This window comes from Drosophila hydei, unplaced genomic scaffold (genome assembly GCF_003285905.1).
Source record: "Drosophila hydei strain 15085-1641.00,03,60 unplaced genomic scaffold, DhydRS2 tig00008114-arrow-pilon, whole genome shotgun sequence".
In the NCBI taxonomy this organism is placed as follows: domain Eukaryota; kingdom Metazoa; phylum Arthropoda; class Insecta; order Diptera; family Drosophilidae; genus Drosophila; species Drosophila hydei.
Window position 1 is genome coordinate 1,221,794 of NW_022045827.1, and position 18,066 is coordinate 1,239,859.

The window sequence follows — 18,066 nt, forward strand, 5'->3', positions numbered from 1 at the left end:
TATTTATGTCAATTTGTTAGCGAACATTTTCTAAGCCATTTGTTCTTGGACTTTATGTTTATTTGCGTTTGTTTCGTAATATTCCAAAGTGGATGATTGCAAAGTTTGCCTTCAACCGACAGCCAAATGCGAGAATAAATACAACTTAAGCTTGTGTTAAAAGTTTTACCAAGATAACAAAATAATATATATATAAATATCGAATGCTATAACAGAGGAAGAGCACTTCAATTTTTATTCAATGTTTTATTGGTCGAGATTTTTTAATCCTCAGCTATTCCATTAGCACTCGAAAATTTGCAAAGCTGACACAAATCTTTTGGCATATTTGATGGCCCTGGCCAAGGGAAGCCAAAACCAAAATCAATAAAAAATGCACTTAAAATTTTTGACGTGGGAATAAAATCGGTTATTTGTAACAAAGCGTGTTGGAAAGGCTTCAAATAATTAAACAAAAGCCAATTCGTGGCATGTTAAGAGGGCGAAAATCGAGTATACGCAGCGTGATACGCAGTCATCGCGTTGGCAGTTTTCGATGATAAATGGAAAGTCAAAGGTCTGCACCAACATGGCTTGTCATGCAAATTTCTGATGGCCTTTCAACCGAAGTCAGCAAATATTTAAGCAGGTCCGTGTAACAACAGCAGCACAACAACAAGCAAAGTGTGGGTATATTCTTGTGGTAAACCCAAATGTTGAGCCCGTTTGTGTTGCTCAAATTGCATGCAAATGTATGCACATAACACAACAGGCAAAGGCACACAACCAATACAATAACAAGACAAACAACAGCAACGGCAGCGACAACGGCAACGGCAACAGCAACATTAACACCCAACAGTTGGCACAGCAGCTGACACCGAGTTTTATTTACAAATCCACTTCTCGTTGACTTTTAAGCCAATAATAATATTAACAGAGCGTCCAAACGAAAGTAGATGCGGATTTCCATATCACACATACAACAATAAAAAATGTTGACTTTTATTTGTATAAAAGCGATAAATTCGAAATATATGAAAAAAGTAAAAATACGAAAAAGATGCTGAAAAGTAAAGAATGGAAACATTTTTGGATGACCAACTAAAAGTGATACCATTTGCCATAGCAATATTTCATCAATTGATCTAGACATTGACCACATTTAGTTGTGAGCATCCTTAGGAGCATTTGCCATCTTATTATTATCTTAGATATATTATCTTAGATATGCTAAATGTAAAAAATTATTTAGTACGTTTATGCAACCAAGCACAGTTTAATATCCTAAACAGTTTATCTTATAGTTGCAATCCCTTTTGCTACTGCTCTTATTTTTTTTTTTCACGTACGGCCTTGTTCATAAAAATAGTAGTGTGATTGAGCACAAAATGATTTAGTGATAAAAAAAATATTTCTGAAAAAAATTTAAAGCGAGTATTAAGATTAAAATATTTTTTCTTAATTTTTATACATTTTTTGGTTCTAAAATTAGGCTTGAGAAGAAAAAAGAGCAAAATTTAATCATTCATAAGAATAATAGTGGCTAAAAAAAATTGTTTAACAATAGTTTAAGTTCATATATTATATTTTACACATATTTTTTGCACTAATACTTAGTGTGAAATACACCTTGATATGGCTCTGGCACCACTTCAAAGAAATTTTGTGCCCCACGCCTCTAAAACTACAGGCCTCATTCGATGGCTCAATAATAATACAAAAATAAGTACAAAAAATTAATAATAACAAAAAATATTTTCAATGCATAAAAGAACAAAAGCACAACAAAGTAAAGCCATAATTTATATATTTAATAATTAAACCAATAAAACAGTCCGTGTGCTTAATGAGGTATTAACTCCTTTTGACTGCGCCACACGTAATGAAGTAGTTCACTTATTTTAACTACCAACACACTTCAATGCACAATAAAACATAAAATTAAAAAATAAACTTATATGAAAGTCAGCTGCTTTAACATTTTATAAATGAGCTGGGAAATTGATGCCAACACGTTTTTAATTTGCAAGCCGTGTGCGCTATAAATCTGTCAAGTCAAATTCGTGTAGTTTTTTTATGGACTCTCTGCTGTCTTCGGCTCTCACATTTGGCAACAGACAGAGTAAGGGGGGGAGAGAGAGAGGTCAGATGAGCGGCTGCTATGTTTCCTATGCAGGCCACGTTCTGAGCAGGAAAACCGCAAACCCAACGCTTAACTTCGTCGGTGGTAATACAAACGACAATTACAGTTTGCCTTCAAATGAACGTACAAACAGACGAACCGCAATTTGATGGCCAACAGAATGAAATGGACATATGGCACAGGCAACAGAGAGAGGGAGAGAGAGAACGGGAAATGGCAATGACCAGAGCAAATCTGTGCGGTTAAACGCAAGTGTCAGCTGTCATTTTAGTGCGGGGAATGCAAAAACAAAAACAAAATACAAAACGATCTCTGGTATATGCAAAGGCAATAATTCTTTGAGCAAGTGTAACAAGAAAATAAGGGCAATGGCAACCAGACGTAATGAAAAGCGCATAAAAAACTCAGAAAAGCACAGAGACAAGGACAGAAAGAACCGACTGTCACTTGGGGAAGTAAAACTGGCCAAGCTGTCAGCTCTGTATGTGTATGGACTGCACCGAATGAGTGCGCCATAGTTTAGGAATAAGGACAAAAACCGAAAGAAAGAAATAACGCCTGATGTGTGCGTGTGCCTGAAAGCAGTTTTGCAAAAGAAACGGATTTCCATAAGGCTACAAGATAGATGATAGTTTCTTTTGCCTGCCATGCTGCCAACTGCTGTAGCCACCTTAGATTAGGGCCAAGCAACGCACAGCATAAAAAGCTAAATCTGTGCGGTTAAGAACAAAGCAGCCAAGTCTCAAGTGTGAGACTTGAGAATGCTTTAACATGATTGCGTGTAGCTTTCGCAGTTTCGACAAGTGGCCAAATGAAACTATGTCTATAAAGTTCAGGCGAAAGCCAATGCTATATGCTAAGAGACAGCTTAGCAGACCATAATTGATGTTATATGAGCAAAAATTTAATATGTTTCAAACTTTCTTTACTTAACACTTGAGTAACTTTGTCTAAAAAACTCAGCGATTTATGGCTGCTGTCAGTTCAACCAGGTCTAGTTTGAATTCGAATTTTAAATTTAAAATAGTTTTTATATTACATCAGTTTATTCTCTAGCATATTTCCGCATTTAGTTTATAGGCAGCTATAACCCAAGCCAAATCGGACTGCCTTAAGTTGAGCCTTATAAAAAATTGCATCTAAAAGCCAAAGCGTTCGTCTGAGGCGTGAGCCAAGCTATCGTCAATTTGTTTGGCTTTCACAGTCAAGACAAAAGGAAACTAAAAACTAAAAACTAAAAACTTCATCTATCCGTCTTCGCTGCTGGCAGCTGCTGCAGCGACTGCTCCTTAAAAAGCTACTTGGAAGAGGCAGTAGAGGACGTTGCATAGACATCAGCTTACTGACTGTTTCTTCTGAAGGACAACTGGCCAGCTATACAGCTGACCGGTCATAATGCCTGCAAATCGCCTGATTATGTGCTTAAAGCCATAGCTACTGGATGGGCCATGCGTTGCAGGGACAGCAGCCTGCAGTGGGCAGCAGTTAGGACAGTGGCAGGACACTGGCTAGCTGGGGCATGTCGATGACGGGGCCCTAGCAAGTGCTTTCATCACCAAGCAGATGTCGTGTTGAGAGCTTCATGTTGCTCTGCTCTGCAGGATTTGCATAGCATTGCAGTTGTTTAGCTATTGTTTTTTAGCAACAAGCGCCAGGACCTGCTGTGAGTCGGCGCCGTTCTTAGCCGTATTTGTTTATGTCACTGTATTTGTGTATGTGTCTCTGCGTGCGTATGCTAAAATCATAGTCATGTCCATGAATATCCTTAGCTGATTACATGCACCGTAGCTTATAAAAACAAGGACAACAGCAGCGGCGACAATGACAACATCTGTGCTCTCAATGCAGGGCTAATATCCGAGCTCTTGGTCCGGCCAAGAGTTATGTCCAGTTATGTCTTGCCAACTTTGCCTGCCCGATTCAATAAAAACTTTTAGCCGATAATAAAGTTAAGTTAATTTACAGCTTGCAGCAAAGTGGGTATTAAAACTACTCGTGGAAAGTAACTATGGAGATTTCTAGGGAATGTGAGAATTTCCAAAGAATAAAATTATTGCTCAATCTGAAAATTGTTATTAAAATTTATAATTAACTATTTCTTAAGAGCTCAGAGACTGTCTGAGACTGAGTTTATTGCATTTCAGACACAATATATTGTATTCCAATTTCATAAAGGCGAGTTGACAGGCCACAGCACGAGTTTATTTACTGTGCCCTGATATATTGACATACTCATACATAGATTTAATATTAAAATGAGAATTGCTCTTGACTTGCAGACGAGTTAAATATTAACTAATATTGACATTCAAAAGGCTTTTGCCATTGAAATACAAAAAATGATAAATATTATATTAATAAATCAATATGCTTCTATATTTTAATAAACAATTTATTTAATCTTTAAATATAGTAAAATATTATAAGGAATTTAATAAAAAAATTATTATTTTTACAAAAATTTAAAGAAAGATTTTAAAAGAAAATAAATCAAAATTTAAATGGAATTGAAGCTAAAAAATTAAAATTTTTTTTAAAAAAATAAAAAAGTTTTTAAAAATTAAAAAAAATTATTTTTAAATATGCGTGAATTTTTAACTATGGGAGCAAAACAATTTTAAAGGAATTTTAGAGAAACATTAAACATTTAATTCATTAAGAATATAAATAGAATATTAGTAATTGAAAAAAAGTATATGAATTACTTAACTAAACCCTGTTGACATGTGTAAGTAAGCATTGTCCATGATTTTTTAATAAGAAATCAGACTGTATTTTCATTAAACAATTTTTAATATATATTTTTAACATTCTTACGCTCAAGTTGGAAGATTTGTGAAGACTGACAGCAAAATCAATAAATTTTTAGCGCTGTGTATTTGATGAAAATTAAATTGAGACGAGAAGAGAGTAGAAAAAGAGGCGGACATGAGCTGCATGTGAATGGGGCGCAAGTTGCGGGCGATCCATTTGAGAGGCACCACGCGGCGGGCACTTCAAAAACCACTTGGCCGCAATTACGCGCTGTTAATGAACGTCAATTGGGCGGCCACAACAAGTTGAAAATTATGCGACCCATAATGGACTGGCGTGGAGTGGAGCTGAGGAAACTGAAACTGGAAGTGGAAGTCGATTTTTGAGCTGCGACTGACAGGTGGACGCACTTAAAATGTTTACCCAGATGGGCAAGCGGTTGAAGCTGCCTTGTGCTGGGCTCGGCTCGGCTGTGTCTGCTGCAGGGTCCATAATGCAGCCAATTAATTATTTGGCGTGGCGCAGGCTGCGGGTGGGATGCTGACTGACAGCTGGGCATGTTATTATTGTTCCCATGCGCAGATATCGTGTGTCAGAAGGACACACTCCGGGTGCAGAGCGTGATTTATGTTTTAATATGGATTGCTTTCATTATGCATTTTTCGCCCATTTGGCGCCATTGGGTGCCGAGTAATTGTAATTTCTGTTATTTAAAAATTTATGACCATCGATGCGCCGGAAGCGTACGACATCGTACTACAGCAGGATATGCACAGCCAGCCGGTCAGCCATCGTCGGGTAGGTGAAAGAGCAGAAAATAATTGAATTTTCCTTATTTCTGCTTTAGCTGCAACAAATTGAAATTCCATATGGACAGCAGCAGCCACAGGCGCATAATGATGCAAAAAGATCGAAGTTACGTATTAATTAAGCACCTGAAAAGACTTGGCTTGTCTTGGCTTAAGCAGCAAAAAGTGGCCAGCGACTTAAAAGTTTCTTGGCTCTACTTAAAGCGAACCCATTGCCCAGCATCAACTGAGCCAAGTTATTAGATCGTAAGCTTATTTGCTTAACGTTTAAGCCCTTGGCTGTTAACATCATTAGACTTGGCTCTCTATAATGGCGTTTGGCGTTGGCCCTGACTTACGGTAAACTTTCTCTGGGGTAAAATCAAAATAAATAAAATCGCATAATAAAAATTGAAGTGGAGAAAGTTTTGCGACGTGCCAACTGCGTGTCCGGCTAACTTCCAAGCCAAAAAAAAAAATATAATAGGAGTAAAGTAGATAAGATGTAAGCGAAGCTGTGCGTTGAGCTACCCTCTGACTGATTGGTAATCGAAAGTTATCGATTTTGTGTGGCTTTGAAAAAGGGGAGCAAGAATAAGTCCTTTGCCATCCACGAATTTTTATTTAAAATCTACGATAAAAATTCAAATATTATGAATATATATAAAATGTAAATAATCGATATTTATCGAAATTAAACTTAGCAGAATCACATTGATTAGCCACATTACTTCATTATATATGTCATGCCCAACGTGGACAACTACAGGGTATACATAAGAAAAGGTTGCCTTTCGATTGCTTGCGGAATATAAGAAATCGTAAAAAATCAAAGGTAATGGAAATAATAAAGGCAAACGATACTCCCAACTAAAGGTGACAGGTGCGGCAGGTGCGACAAGTATGGAGGGAAGGACACAGAACAAGTCAATAAATTGACAGTCTAGTTGCTAAAGCGTACAATTACTTGGGGATTAGCGTGAAAATGTTGTGCACGTTGCCCTGGGAGCAGAGGTTCGCTTATTGTGCGAACTCCGTGACTGCGTGAACTTTGGGCCAATAAAATGGAAAAGTCTCAACAGTTAGGCAAAAGCAAGGCTTCTTAACTTATAATTATGCCACAGGAGTGCTATATATAGATAACTCAACTGTTTGTTGAGGTCGCTCTGCAGAAAGTTTGCCCGAGCATTGCAAATGTTTTGATTGGAAATAGTGAAGTTGGCATTAATGCTATTTATAGCAGTCTTTTAATGCGCATATAAAATTTAATTCAATTATATTTATTTACCCATTCATCCATTATAAAAGTAAGCTGACTAAATCAGGCATTGTCTCTCGCTCTCTCGCTGCTTTCCTGACGTGCCACTGGCTTAAGCGTCGCAGCTGCCATTGCAGTTCAAGTGGAAGTCTGCATTTTCGTTGGCCCTTTCTTCTTCTTCTTCTTGCTCGTTTTTTTTTGCTGGCTATTTGCACTCTTTATCTTGGCTATGACATGATTTATATGCAGCTGTTTTATCTGCTCAGCGCACACATAGCACCAGCAGCAGAGTGCAGCATATTTTGGTTTTGGTTTTGGTTTCGGCTGCCACAGTCCACAGGCCAAATACAAAAGGCGACAGCGCTTTACCTATACACACATTCACACAGACACACCCAAAGTTTTGTGCACATAATTTAAAATATGCATAAAGTGGACTTTAAATTTCTGCATTTGTTGCCGCAGCTTATTTCAGTTTTACATACAAATTTTTGTAATATCACGAGAAATCTTCCATATGAAATGCAAATAAAAGTAAATATAAGCAATTGTTCCGGCACATGCAAGGGCATCAAACTTTCGGCATGCCTACAACACTTATTCAATTTTCATGTGACTTGAACATGCGATTGTTGCACTTTGATGTTTTTTACAGCAGCTAATGATAATGTGTTTGAAAAGCGGCCCAATCAACTGAACTTTTTTGCGTTGTTTTTGGCAATTCAAGTGGATAGTAAGCAACAGCGCAAAGAGTTCCAAGGCAGACCCTTCTAAGAGCTGCATATGTAAAATAAAATCAATTTATATTTATGACTTTTTATGCCTTCCATCTTTCTTTAGACGCGCATCACTTGAAGCCAATATACCCGCTTGTTCCACCACACGGCAAGTTGACATCAATTTTTCACCTGAAAAGTTTTGCCGCACACGTAACTGGAACGACATGGGCGTTGCAAAAAAAGTTGCATACATTTCGGCGTCTACAATGGGTATATAAGCCATAACTTTGGCAGCCGGCATGACAGGCAGCGCCAACAGCAGGCGAAAACGGCCCAAAGCGCGCAGTTTTCGTGGTACACACGCTTTGCAGACGGCATATGAATAAACTTTATGACCAGCAGCTAAAGCAGCTGGCCTGGTAAGTGAAGACGAAGCAGTAGCTGTAGCTGTATGTGGGTAAGTGCGGCCAGGTCGTGGCAGCCAGAACACTAATCCATTTGCTTGCCCCTCACGCATTAAACGCATTAAGTTTTCGCAGCGAGTTTGCTTTTTAATTGAATTGTATGGGCGGTGGTTAGGGGTGGCTGGCTATGGGCGTGTTAAGCTAGCTCTTTGTTTACACTTGAAACTATTTGCACGCCCGCCGCTCTATAGAGTCTGTGCTGCTGCCTTCATGTGGAAAAATCTAATTACTTGGCTGCTGTTTAACTAACAAGCAACGACTACTGCCACAGACAGACAGAGGCAGGCAGGCGACAACAACAGCAAAAGCAACAGCAGAGATGGCAGACAGCATTAGCAGCTGGTATCTTTGTTTGATTTTACGACAGTGCGACTACGCGGCTACGTGGCGTATGCGTAATATTTGCGCATTGCGTATACGGCAAGCAGCAGCATGCCCCTTTTTAGTCTCTAGCTGGCTGGGCGTCCCTGTTGGGACATTAAGTGCTTATAATTTGAACAGAAAATGCGCGTAACTTATGATGTTTACACATGACTTACAAATTGTTTACGTCGTTCGGTTTCAGCTTACGCCAAGGCAAATGCACACAGCGGAGGCTATGCACAGACACCCACAGACCCACACACACACACAGGGTGAGAGAGCTAACCACAGATAGCTGTGGTGCCCACGTAATGGCTATGGCCTGGCTGCCGTAGCAGCTGGCAGTCGAACGTAGCAGCTGCCAGCTGTGGGATTTGCTTTTGCATGGTTTACCTCCGGCATGCCCGGCCACGCCTCGTCATATTTGTCAAGCACTTGAGCACGTTGGCATTTGCGTTGCGGCCAGCGTCGAGCTAAGCCGGGCTAAGAATTTATTTAACTGGGCTAAAAAAGAAAAGGGAACATTAACAGCGCGTGCACGGCACACGGCGCCCGTAACCTGGCAATAATCATAATCTATTTTATGATTTATCAACTGAGCGCATTTGCCATAAGGCGAAATTTTTTCACAACTCACGAGAGTTTAAAGTGGGCTCCTCTGGCTCGAGTAGCTATCTATACGCATGCCAATCACAAATATTATATTTGCCATGCACAAAATGGTAATTCATCAATGTCAATCAGAGCGCCTGCCTGGGCATACGACTAGAAATCAATAAATATATATGTTATGTACAAACTATATATATATATGTATCTGTATATCGATGCATAACCGTAAAAGCTGAGGCATTTAATTTGCATTATGCAAATAATTTGCAAGTCCATAAAATCGAAATGCAGCTGCAGCTGCAGCTGCAGCACAAATTCAATTCAGCAGCATTCCCAAGTCGATCTATCAACTGCTTCGCCTGGGCACAACGAACAGCGAGGGGAAAGCTTACTTTGTAAATAGTTGACAAGAGCCTGTGATGAATTCCTTTGAATTTCGTTGCGAAAATAACATTTTCTCCACTCGATGAAGTCATGACAGCAATTAATGTAAATGAGCTCTTGCTTTAGGGCCAGCACAGGCAATTACACATTACGCATACGCAGCGTGGTGCCAAGAAAAATGAAAAAAAAAAAAACAAAAACGAACGAGCGAGCGAAATATAAAACAAAACAGCCGCCGGCTAAAGGCATTAGCTTTGCTTTTCTAGCTGTGGTAGGGGATTGAGTATTATATATCAAAACAATTTATGCTTAATTTAAATTAATTATAGCCCAGTTTAGAGCCCAGCTCTATCTCGTTGTCCGGACAACTCTCGCCAGCAAAATTAATTACATGCAATAACAACAAAGTCGCCGCGCTGACATTGTCTCAAAATCAACACTAGCCAGCAAATTTGGGGGGCGCAATGCCAACAACATTGCAGCAAAAATACACAAAGTGCTGGAGGAAAGCCCACAAAAACCCAAGTTTAAAAAGTTGTGAAGTATGTTGCTTTCTTTACATAATTTTCAAAACTTTTTTTTATTAGAAATCAATTATTTTCTTTTTTGTGTTTAAGCAGAGCATAAAGAGCATGTTGGATTGCCCTAACATGCGCCGAACTCATTAAGAAAACAATGAATAATTTATGCGAAAAAACTCTCTCTGTAGGAACATTGGGCACACTCTTAATTAGATTCCTAGAAAAGGCAAACAATTAATTAACATCTGTACAATTTCAGAAACTGCGTACATTTCTTCCACTGCTTACGCTACATAGAACATTCAAATATTTTTCTATTGAATAATTTAATATGCGTTGAAGCGTAAACGCATTTGCAATTACCTTGCCCCATTGTTATGCGCAAATTAATAATTGTTTTTACACAAAGAACTATAGGGTCTTTGAATTGGTTATAAACTTGTTGACTCTATTCACATTAATTATAAATATAGATATATATATAATAATAATATAAATGAATCGAATTTGCTTTCATTAGCTTTTAGCACTTTTAACCAATTAAAGTTTCATTTCTTGTCAGCATTGAATCAAAATGAGTTCACGTTTTCTACAGTTACATTTTCTGTGAGATATAAATATCTATAGAAGCTATAGCTTGTCTTGTGGAGTACACTACTCATTAGAGACTTCACACTTTCAAATATATTTTTAAATAACACAGAATGTAGTTCAAGGTTATCACCTAATAGCACACTCCTGCTTAGAGAACTTTTATTTTTTTTGCTATCTTAAAGAACTTTAATTGCGGAATACCTTTGTTGCCTATGCTGCTGCATCTCCAATCGATAGATTTTAACCGATCTCTTTTAGTAATCTTTTGCTGTTTCTTAAAAAAAATTAATTTAATAAATATTAAAATTAAATTTAAATATAAATATTAAATTAAATTGAATAAATAAGTAAATTTTTAAATAAATATTTACAAAATATAAATAAATAAAATAAATAAATATATAAGTAAAAGCAAAAAAAAAAAAAAATTAATAAAAGATAAATAAATAAAATATACATGAAGAGAAAAATCTTATATTTTAGTTCTATATTATATTATATTCCTAGTCATTAAATAAATGTAAAGAAGTTCATTGGAAACATATTTTTGATAAATTGCATTTTTTTCAAACATATTTGATATCTGTAGAAGGTAAGTATTTTACAAAAATAAAATAAATAATAAATAAATAAAGTAAAAATAAAATAATAATTAGCTTTAAATATAAGGGTTTGATATCTGAATCATATTTATGATTTTACGAACTCTTCTATACTTTTTTTTTCTATTTTACGCAGGGCAAAAACATGTTGCATTTTTTTCTTAATCTTTTTACAATCTTCAAAAAATATTACACAAATGCAAATGAAAGCAATTTGAGCAGCGATTGGTTTATATATTTTCTCTGTATTCCAAATAACGAACCAAGTTCGATGCTTAAGCTGATGTCGCATTGCCTTATAAATAGTTGAATTCATAGTTGCCAAATGTGTTCTGCACTCATAAAAAATACTGCACTTAAAAGTCAGCTCTCCTATAGTAAGTTACTCTAGTGGGCATATTAAATTGATATAAAATATATAAAAATACTAAAAGAGTTCATTAAACCTACCCGTATTCGGTGCTCTGCTACAGTTTTTGTTGCCACTGATAATCCAAATGACGCGTTTTGTTTATGCCTGGCTTTTAATTAAAGCATTTACCAGCAGCACACACACAAATACACACACACAGACATATGCACTTGATATGACATTTTATTTGTTGCATTCTTGTTGGAAACGTGTCGTAGCTATAAATGTTTTATAAGCTTCAATTATTCAAGAGCGCATTTTTTCATAATATATATGTTAATATATTTATTTATATATGGCTTTTATTTAAATGCATGCTCAATTATTGCCAGCACACATACACACGCACACACTTACACGCACGCACCCCTCTCAGATGTGTGCAGAGAACAACACTTAAACACACTTATGCCATCGATTTATTGCTCTTTGCCATTGGAAAATATTTAGAACAAATTTATATGAAAATATATAAATAAATATATATTTATTTGAATGTGATATTTTTAATTTGAAATGCATTTACATTTTATTTCCTTTTTTTGTTTTAATTATTTATTATCGCTGGCAATTAGGTCAGAGAAGTGAATAATTTGATTATGTTTCAAGTGTTTTAAGCATATTTTTTAGATTTTTTAGTATATCTATGTGTATGTTATATATGTATATATATGTGCAGCATATGTCGCTAAATATTTGATTAATTTGCTTCACTTGTTTGCAATTAAATTGAATTGTTTTTATTTAAATTTTGTTGAATTTCGATTTCTTTCTATGTAATTAGCAATTGTTTGTATATATTTTTTATGACTAAGTAAACATTGAATTCTTTTTTTTTTAGCTTTTAGAGTTTATTGTTTTGTTTGATTTCTTATTTTTACCCTCATTTAATGCATTTTATTTGTATATGAAATTTTTATTTGATACTATTTTAGTTTGTTTTAGTAATAGAATTTTGTATGATTTTATTTTTAATGAAAATTTATTTTTGAATGAATATTTTAGCAATTTTTTCTGTTAATTTTTAATAATTTTATTTTTTCTTATTCTTAATTTTTGTTTCTTTTCTCACGCTTAAATTCACTTTGCAATTTGTTGCTTGTAATTTTGGGTTTTATGCTTTTTTGACCACAAGCCGAATGCTAATTGGTGTCCTAGGTTGTAGAGGCTACACCTGCTGACAGCACCACAAAATAGACGCACAGGTCTGGCAACAAGTTCGGCCCGCAAAATGTTGAACCACACAAAATTTCCACTTCACGAGCTGCCGCAACGAACAAAATTAAATTTTTTGTTTTTTTTTTTTTAACGATTTCGATTCTGATTCTGATCAGCAATTAGCCGCGCCTGATTGAGCATTTAAATTTGATTTGATTTTGAATTCGACAAGGTGCAGCCGGTGTGTGGCACACAATCTACGCGTTTTGTATTTTGACGAGAGTTCGAGCGCAGAACGTGGGCCGTCTGCCTGGTTGTGTGTGTGTTGTGCACAGTAACAGCTATGCCGTTTGACTGAAGACGGGATGCTGCTGCTGGCTGTCGTGTGGCTCTGTGTGGCATGTGGCATGTTGCAGCGTCTGCTTGATTTCTTGGTCAATGTTAGTTATTTCGAATTGTTTGTGGATGCCATCGAGCAACGCGCATGCTCCTCGCTCTCTCTAACTCTGTCTCTCTCTCTCTACACGGACTTTTCGGCTGACACAGTTTCGTTTTCTTTTCTTTTTTTTTTACTTTTTGTGTTGTTGTTATTAAGGCGTCGCTTGTTGTAGTAGGTTAGTGCCTCGTCCTTAAAGTAGCGGCTGGATTTCGAAGCGTGCTGCGTATTACTTAATATGCTTGGCACCTTCGACGTCGTTGCTACTGGTGCTGCTGCTGCTGCTGCTGGTATTTGGATTTAGCATAGCATAAATGATTCATGTGGCGTTATTAAAGCCACATGTTTACAGCTCCACGTCTATCCATTCATCTTTAATTCAAGCTAGCAGTCGACACAGACACACACACAGACACAGCCACAGACATACACACTTGGAGCTAGACTTAACTATTGGGTCAGTGTGATTTGTTCTTGGGCACATTTGTCTGGTACGGTGTAATAAGTTTACGAGCGACAGCTGCAAATTCATTTATGTTAATTTGCTCGGTTAGACCAAGGGCTGGCCGCAGAAGCCAGTGAGTGAAGAGCGCATTTAGGAGTCAACTACATTTATCAGCCCACATGCACATTTGTCAGCTACTCTTCGACATTTTCTTCTGCTTTGTAGTTGCTATCGCCTGTGGCTGGTGGCTGGCTTGTTGACAGCGGCCAACGAGGCGTATGCGTTATTTTAATGAGCTTTTTTCATGTAGATTAGTTTTATGATTGGGCATATTAGTCTTGCCGTCGACTTCCGCTCTGTTGTCTAACAATCATATGTTTAATTATGCTGTCTGTGTGTCTGTCTGGCCTTATGCTTTATTAGCCAGCGCCAGTTGCTTGGCTCACATTTGATTGGTTGAAGCCATAAGCCGTTTAGGTCAAGCTTATAACAAAATTCGTGTTGATTTCCGTTCAACTGAATCTGGCAAATTTAATGCAATCAAACATACTGAATCTTTCGGCTACCTTTAATTAACCTAATTAGCTTGATTTGTTTTTACTTTACTGCTTCGAGCTTTTATAAATTAATTAAGTAAATGCAATCTCTAAATTTGGCTCCAATTGAATTTTGTTTTCGTCGTTTTATTTAAATAAGCTTATAGCAAAAATTTATATGTTTTCTAATTGATAAATATCTAATTGGAATACCTTTTCAAATTTTACTGTAAGTGCATTAAATGTAGTTTTTGAATTATGTAGCTTTTAAGTGGGCATTGAAAGCCTGAACAGCTTAGCAAGTTATGTGGTATTTGGTTTTTTAGTTGGCTTAAATATGGATTTAATTTTAATTTTTTATATGTAAATAATTTTTTTTATTAATAATATTTTTTTTATAAATTTAATAGTGATTTAAGAAGTGATGTAGAGTATTATAATAGAGCACTTGACTTATTTGTATAATTATTTGTGCTATATTTCGCTCTCAGCTTGGATTTAAGATTCAAGTATTCAAAGTCTATTTATATATATCAATAAATTGATCTATTTTAGACATTTTTTATCTACATCTATCTACATCCCTTTTTCTACTCTAGCTCAAACTCTTAATATACATGAACTGATTTCGATTCAATTCAACTCTTATCTAAGCTGTTTTAGAGTATTCAGCAGCCGCTTGCATTTCATCACGAATTATGATGGCTTCGATAATGACTTTCGGATTGCGCAATTTGCCAAATGGCATTAAATTTAAAGCCTCATTAAAGCTGTGCGACCATTGGAAGCTCGATTTATATGCAAACATAATCATAACGACTTAAGATTTTACTTAATATTTAATTTTAAATGAATTAAATCCACAAAATTTCCATTAGAGGCCACATTCCTGTTGTCTACTCAAGCTCCATATTAATTCCATATTAATTCTGCATTTGCAACAAGGAGCTAAGTAGCTTACTGTGTTAGCCAGGCAGTGTACCTTGGCTTACATCCGATTCTGACAAACAAATCCGAAGCACACGCGCAAATTTCAACATATTGCCAGGAGCTCTCAGCTGCTGCCTGGGCAATCTGTAGCACTGCGAGTTCGTCATGGATGCGAGATGCTCGTAAGTAATACGCAGCCAAGTTTTAATCCATTGTGATCCAGTGCACACTGCAGCAACGCCCACGCACACTCGTAAAGTCCGTTGAAATGCGCATTCATAACTCAAAATGGCAAACTAATTTACGCCAGACTTATTATCTCAGTGCCGTGGCAACACGTTGGCCCATCCCCCTGGCCAGGCTGCCGAGCACGCAGGAGGCAGACAACAGTTGACAACGGCATTGGGCGCTGGCGCTGGCGCCACTCTACGCGCGCCAGACAAAAACAAGTCGCGTTGCTGTTAGCCAAAATGCTTGACTATGTGATACCCTGCCCGAGCTTAACACATGCAGAAACTGATCTGCTGAATAAGTTATGCATTTGTAACGCTTTTAAAGGTCTTAGAACTATCATTGAGATATTTACAAATGTGCTCAGCTTACTCAAACAGAAAAATGGCTGGATACCCAGGTAAACAGGCAAGGGACTTAGACAAACTTTCTACATATAAAACACATTTGTTTAGATATATTTCTAGGTGTCCCGAGGTAGCTGCTTCACAGAGTACAACAAGTCGGGCAGCAGTTATATTTTTGACTGTCGCGCCGTGACTGTAGCCACTTGGGCCAATGGCAAATATATTAACAGTTACAGTTAGAGCACGTGCGCGACAAACAGACAAAAGACAATGCAGCTGCGGGCAGGTGCAGTGCGCGGGAGTGGGAAGCGTGACGCGCCAGCTGCCACTTGCTATAAAAAATGACAAAAGATAACCCGCCACACACACACAGCGGCCCCACGTCTCACGTCCAGGTGCAGGTGTTTTGTCATTTTAACGCCACAGACGCCAAGATATAGACGGAGGTAGAGAGAAAGTAGCGTCTATCTCCATCGCAATCTCCCAGGCATGATTTTAGACTCGGCTCTATGCTTTATTTACACTTGAACGAATTGTTGCGCATTTGCGACATCGCCAACCGCTGGGCACCGGGAGCGAAGGGGCGACAAATGAGAGTTTGGGGGCCTGGGCGAGAGGCAAAACACAACAACAGGGCGCAGGCAACAGGCAACAGCCGACTGGCAACTGGCAACTGGCAACTGGCAACAATGCTGACGATGATGATGATGACGTAGATGGCGGGCATATGAGGACCGGAGCAGCAGTTGATGCAGCAAATGAGCTGCTTCTTGATTTTCAATGGCACTCGAAGAACGGCAACGACAACAACAACAATAACGACATCAAATGCGACATGTCACGTGATTTGAATTGAAGATGTTGTCGCAAATGTGCATTAATTTGTCAGAGCCTTGCCAAAATATCCTTAGAGCCTAATGCAATTTGTCCTGTTTGTAGCACAAGCGAAATGCGTAAATAATGAGCATCTCAGACCAAGCAACCAATCGAGGCGTCTTGTCCATGCTTTGCATTGTATCCATATGGAATGGATATGGCCAAGTGAGATGCATATCAGATGCCATCGAACACTATGGATCGATAATTGCATTGTGTGTCAGATATGTTGCTTCACTGAACATAGTTTCTGATAGAAGAGGTCTGCTCAAAAATATGGTGAATAGCTTTAAGTCAAGTCCAAAGAAATCTAAGAAAACTTTAATTTACTTTGCACAGGGTTCTAAGGACGAGCTTTAAATAGTTGTCTATGCACTCACAGCTGCCATTTCTGAAGTATTAGCTCATGTGCCTCACTTATGTCGGCAAGTTTGGCCAATTTGATTGCCTGCTTGGACATGTTTTGGTTCTCCTTCGATTTTTCTCCCAAAAATATAGCAAAGAATTCATTCTAGGAATGATTGATGTATATATATATATAAGTATATATATATATATATATATATATATATGCATGATCAGTAGGTGTTCATATAGTTGCATATATTTCTCTGTCTTCTATATCATGTAGAATGATGAGTAAAAAAGTAATAAAAATGCTCAACAGCAGAAAGAAAAACACATTTGACTCACACATATATAAAGTATATATGTATAGCATATATATTCCCGATCAGAATGACACGTTTTGCGTATATAGCTAGCTCCGTCTGCTCGCTTTTCCTTCTTCTAAATGAGTGCAAATTCTCACTCAAGAGGCGCTCTTGAGCTCTGCTTGTGCTGGCTTCTGAGTGACTTTCAGGTATAAAAGGGGCACCGCCGGCTGTGGGCGATCAGTCGAGTTCGTGACCTGGACTAGGTCAGTCGTGTGCAGTTCAGTGCAAATAGTGAATAAATTTAAGTATTTTTTGTTAAATAGTTAAGGTTTAAATAATTTGTATTTCTTTAATAAATATTGTATTTGTTTAAATAAATATATTTATGATTTTTTTGTGTAATAAATATTTAAATGTTAAAAATATATCATTGTTAGTATTTAAGTAACTTTTAAGTATTAGTAATAAACAATAATTGTTATTAAAATAATGAAGTTTGTCGTAATGTAAATTAGCGATAATGATCATCCGGAATAATGATCATTTATGCTCATGATTATTACCGATAATTATCAATAACGATAATGATCATTAGCAACATGATTTTTTCGTGATCATTTTCGTAATGCTAATTAAGTTACGATTCTCTACTCTCAGTTCTCTTTAAAATTGTTAATAATTACACTTACAATTATTATATACTTAAGAAAATCATCAGTTTGGCTTCAGGAGACAGCATGGAACACCGGAACAGGTTCACAGAGTTGTGCACCATATCCTTGGAGCCTTTGAAGAAAAGATGTACTGCTCTGCCGTCTTTTTAGACATCAAACAGGCGTTTGATCGAGTTTGGCA

At 37.1% G+C, this 18,066-nt stretch overlaps 1 long non-coding RNA gene across 1 annotated transcript in view; it reads right to left on the minus strand.

Annotated features, from left to right (window-relative positions):
* The window catches only part of LOC115483186, a 57,324-nt gene extending 45,442 nt beyond the window's left edge, over positions 1-11,882 (minus strand). The window contains exon 1 of the long non-coding RNA XR_003944272.1: positions 11,635-11,882. This is a non-coding gene — a long non-coding RNA (uncharacterized LOC115483186). The remainder of the gene's footprint in view (positions 1-11,634) is intronic.
* Between the last annotated feature and the right edge of the window lie 6,184 nt (positions 11,883-18,066).